A 4,968-nucleotide genomic window follows, 5' to 3' on the forward strand; every position below is an offset into this window, starting at 1 on the left:
ATTGTTATAACAATTTTCAAATCACTTTTAATTAACTTTTTTAACCATTCATAATCTTTGACTTTCCAAATGTTTCTAATATCTCAATTCAAGTTATATTTTAATTTAGTTTGCAATTTAGAATTAGATTTCGATATGTATTTCAATTTTGTTTCCATTTCCAAATTTACAAATAACAATTCAAACTTTAAAAGTCCAACTTAATACCATAAACAAGCCAATGTCACTTATTCAAATATCCATTCAAACAGAACTTTAAAATCAATACACATTCATGATTTCCATATCTCATTCAATGTCAATTTGTAAATTCATTCCAACTTTCCATTTCATAACAATTCCATAATTCACATCAAATTACAATTTACATTGTTTCAATTCATAAATTTACAAATAAACTCCAAGTCCAAAGTTCTTCAAGCCAAGAAGTAACTTAATGTCGACTTTACTGATTAACTAATGCACCTATTGTTAATAGTAGGATCATGACCAAAACCTGCAAAGTTCCCAATAACTCATGACCAAGATGTTCACCATGTATTTTAACTTCAACAACATCTCTGCAACAGAACTACAGTCGTGACCATCTAACCTTAACAAAATTTAAAAGAATGAGCATATCCACACTAACATAAAACCAGATTTCAATTAAAAATCGAATTCATTCATAACTAACAGAGCATGAATCATCACCATTTGCAACAGGAAAAACTAACTTCCTATTTCACTAATTTTTAAGTTACATGCCTAGCAGAACCAATGTTTGAAAATATAACAGAAAGACAACAAAATCATAACTTGTGAATTCACAACATACTCTACTGATTTGAAAACCAACCAGAAGTTACTAACATTACCATGCACCTGTAAATTTCATATAACATAACACAGAAGCGAAAGCTCCACGACAACTAACCTAAGGCAATATGCAGGGAATCATAGCATCATATTCAAATAACTGAAATTAAATTTGCCAACTAACTCAATCTAAGTCTCTAACAAACTCTTGAATTCCACTTTCATTTGAGTTGAATTTCATTTTCATTTCTAACAGATTTTTCAGCCTTATACATTCAACCTTCGTTGCAATTTCACAGGGATATTCATTCATCAAAATTTCAGATTCACAATCACATTTATAATCACATTTATAGATTCATCTCAGATTGAGCTCTCTCCCACTCGGTTAATCTCTCTACAAGTTCATCCTGTACTCTCAACTTATAATCTCTCTCATGCAAGGCATAAGCAAAAGCAAGGAAAATTAAATAAGAAGAAGAATGACATGAAGAAGAAGAGGAAAAAGGATTACCTGCAAAGTCTTCGACGTTGCTAGAACCACCGCGTCGGATTCAAATCTAGTGGGTTTTTCTTTTTACTTCTTGATGTTCACGATCCGTTACATCGCGATTTCACATTCTTCTCATACCGCATGGTGAAGATGCTGAAGCTTAAACGTGAAATCGTGTTCGTGATGTTTCTGTTGTGCATCAAATTTTGGAATTGAGATAAAAGGAGGAGAGAGCGCATGATTATTTGGAATGAAGGTTGAAGGTTTTGGTGTCGCCGTTGAGAATCGAGAGATGACCTAATAACTCCTTGAAGTCGTGTTTGGATCTGGTTTGTGTAAGTTTGTTTGTGCCTAGGGCCCAAACCTGATATTCACACCTCCTGTTGCACCCTCTCTTGTTCATGGACTCAACGCTAGGCCTTGAACCAGGCCCAAGCGTGTTTCTGCTGGCCATACCCCCAGTTTTGGGCCTGAACCCTATTTTTGAGCTTTTTTTGTTAACTAATTCTTGTTTTTCTTTTTGATAATTATAATTATAATTTTAATTAGAATTAGGATTAATCATGGTTGATTATGTTAATTAGAACTCTAATTAAATTAATTAGAATATTCATTTTCAGAATAACTAACAATTTAGGTCTTAATTAGATTTTTAGAATTTAATTAGAGTTTTAAATCTTGATTAGGTTATGTTAGACTTGATTAGGATAATTATAATAATTAGACTAATTAGATTTTCACATAATTAGATAATTAGGATTAATTATTTTTTCAATTAAATGTTGTTTTTTTAAAAACTTTTTAATCCGTTTTGGCATATTGACCATTTTGCCCTTAGGGCTTAGAAATTTTGATTTTTAAATGCATGATCCCTTAGCTTAGGGTTTACTTAAAAATATTTGATTTCATTTACTTGATTAATTCATTAGGTTCATTGTATACCTAGTTCAATTGTTGTTTTTCAACCCCACTAATTAGTGTTGACCAAAGGAGACTTTGGTCAACCAAATCCTCTGGATTGTGCTTTAATCCCCAAGCCTATTCAAGTGATCAAAAGACCCTTGATCACTTGATAGGGCAATTCCATAGTGCTTAAGTTGTATTGGATATGCTGGATCTCAGGTTATTCCAGAGATAGCCAGTTTTACTCTTGGGTTCAGATTTCATCCCTTTTTTGGAGTCAAACCACATTATCCTTTGGTTTAGACCTTACCTTTATCACTATTCTTTCACCTCTCACCATTAGTTCTATGAACTACAAAGCTCATAATTCCTAATTGCACTATAAGGATGTGTATGCATGATGCCTTTAATCCTCTATGAGCACTCTATATGTTCCTTTTCTTTTCCCTTTATTCTTTCGCGAGTAACCTTCAGATATCACACTCATTTTAGCATAGAACAATCCAAACGATTCTCGTTGAGTACAACGGATGTTAGAGGTGCTAATACATCTCCCTTGCATAACTGACTCCCTTACCCAGTTATCTATTTCCCCTAGTTTTTATCGATGTTTTCCCTTTCCTTCGGGAATAAATAAAGTTCGATGGCGACTCTGTTATATATTCGAGCGTGCAATGCATTCGGGTATATTTTCGCTATCTTCAGATGGGAATTGGGGAGATGGAGTGAATTAATAAGAAATAAGGGGAATTAGTATAGTTATGGAAAATAAAAATAAGATAAAGTTTTATTTAAATTAGGGGAATGAGAGAAAAACAGTCAGTATGTGAAATTGAGAGAAAATGATAAAGAGAGAAGAGAAAAATCCAAGAGAGCAAAAATGAAGAGATGGAGGTTAATCTTATGGGATAAAGGGGGATTCTTACCCCTTTCTTCTTCCCTTTCTCCCTTGTGCTCCATTGTTGATGGTTTATGAATTGTATGAGGTTTATGCAGAACCTCTACAATGTTGGTGATTTTAGTATCATCAATGTATTTTAGTAGTAATGTGATTTACTACAGGGCGATGCAATTATGCGTTAAAGATTGGAAACGAGTTAGGGGTAGTGCGGAGTGCACGCTCGTCGAGCCAACGTATAATTGAATGCAAATAATTGAAACGGGGTTCCAAGGGGCGAAGCCCCTGGCGGGGTGCGGGGCAGCGCCCCGTTCGAAATTTTCTTTTGAATAGTTGAATCCTTTCCCAACCGATGTAACCGTTTCTGAACAGTTGCATATTTTCGGTTTCTGTTATTGATCTCCTATATAAGGAGTCATTTGGCCTCAGTTTAAAAGGGATAACGAAACCAAACTTTCTCTCTACATTCCTGAACATTTCTCTTTGCCAAAAACAAATTGTTCTTCAAGAATTATCCCCACAAAGATTTCGTGAACCCAGACAAGAATAGGGTCGAAATACTTTGTTCGGAAAGTGTACGAACACGATTCTTCGAAGTTATCCAGAATTATCATACCCGAATATCTAACAAACGAACAAAGTATTTTTGATAATCATGGCTGGAGGAAGCACCGTCAAGGAGATGACTACAAACTTCGGAAAATTGGACAAGTTTCAAGGACAAGACTTCATGTGTTGGCAGAAGAAGATGCATTTCATGTTGACAACATTTAAGGTGGTGCACGTCCTGTCTACACCGATTCCAAAACTTCTGGAGGAAGACACGGTTGAAAATCTGAGACGCAGATCAAAATGGGAGAACGACGACTACATATGCAGAGGGCACATTCTTAACGGTATGTCTGATCTCTTATTTGATATTTATCAAAACATAGAATCTGCAAAGGAATTATGGGATTGTCTCGAATCCAAGTACATGGCAGAGGACTCATCCAGTAAAAAGTTCCTGGTAACCGATTTCAACAATTACAAAATGGTTGAATCAAGGTCTGTCATGGAACAATTCAATGAACTCCTCTGAATCCTTGGACAGTTCACACAACACGGATTGAAGATGGATGAAACAATATTTGTCTCAAGCATCATAGACAAGTTTCCTCCTTCGTGGAAGGATTTCAAACACAATCTGAAGCATGGAAAAGACGAACTGTCTTTGATCCAACTTGGAAGTCACTTGCGCATAAAAGAATCTCTAAGAGCGCAGGAGGATGACAAAGGAAAAGGCAAAGAAATTGTTGGACCCTCGGTTAATATGGTCGAAGAGGGTGGTAAGAACGGTAACAACAAAAACAAAGGAAATAAGCGTGCTTTCAAGAACAATAAGGGCAATTTCGGTGCTAACAAGAAACCGAAACTAGAATGTTGGAAGTGTGGCAAAATAGGCCACTTCAAGCAGGATTGCTGTTCCGGCAAAAAGCATGATAACGCGAATGCAAGTGGTTCAGGAAAGGGGTCTAAGGACCAATCCGAAAACCAAGGTCAGAAATCAATTCGTGATTTGAATAGTTTGATTAAACATTCGGTTTCACTAAATTCTGAAGCATTCTATGTGCAGGATGATGCTATCGCGTGGTGGATTGATTCTGGGGCTACAACACATGTTTGCAAGGATCGTTTCTGGTTCAAGACTCTTGTTCTAGTGGAAGATGGTTCTGTCCTTTACATGGGAGATGATCACTTCGCTCCCGTTGAAGGCAAAGGAAACGTGGTGCTAGAATTCAGTTCTGGAAAGACTATTACTTTGTTTAATGTTTTGTATGTTCCTAAACTACGTAAGAATTTAATTTCTGGTCCTGTATTAAATAAGCTTGGATAC

General features: G+C 35.7%; 1 long non-coding RNA gene across 2 annotated transcripts; it reads right to left on the bottom strand.

Annotated features, from left to right (window-relative positions):
* Window positions 1-204: 204 nt before the first annotated feature.
* LOC127127941 (uncharacterized) lies at window positions 205-1,735 on the bottom strand. 2 transcript variants are annotated; one of them, XR_007805558.1, is made up of 2 exons: window positions 1,313-1,735; window positions 205-560 (listed from the first exon to the last, which is right to left on the bottom strand). It is a non-coding gene; the product is annotated as an uncharacterized LOC127127941 (long non-coding RNA). The 2 variants fall into 2 exon arrangements; XR_007805557.1 differs by having other exon boundaries at window positions 205-587.
* Between the last annotated feature and the right edge of the window lie 3,233 nt (window positions 1,736-4,968).

This window comes from Lathyrus oleraceus, chromosome 3, assembly GCF_024323335.1.
Source record: "Lathyrus oleraceus cultivar Zhongwan6 chromosome 3, CAAS_Psat_ZW6_1.0, whole genome shotgun sequence".
NCBI lineage: Eukaryota > Viridiplantae > Streptophyta > Magnoliopsida > Fabales > Fabaceae > Lathyrus > Lathyrus oleraceus.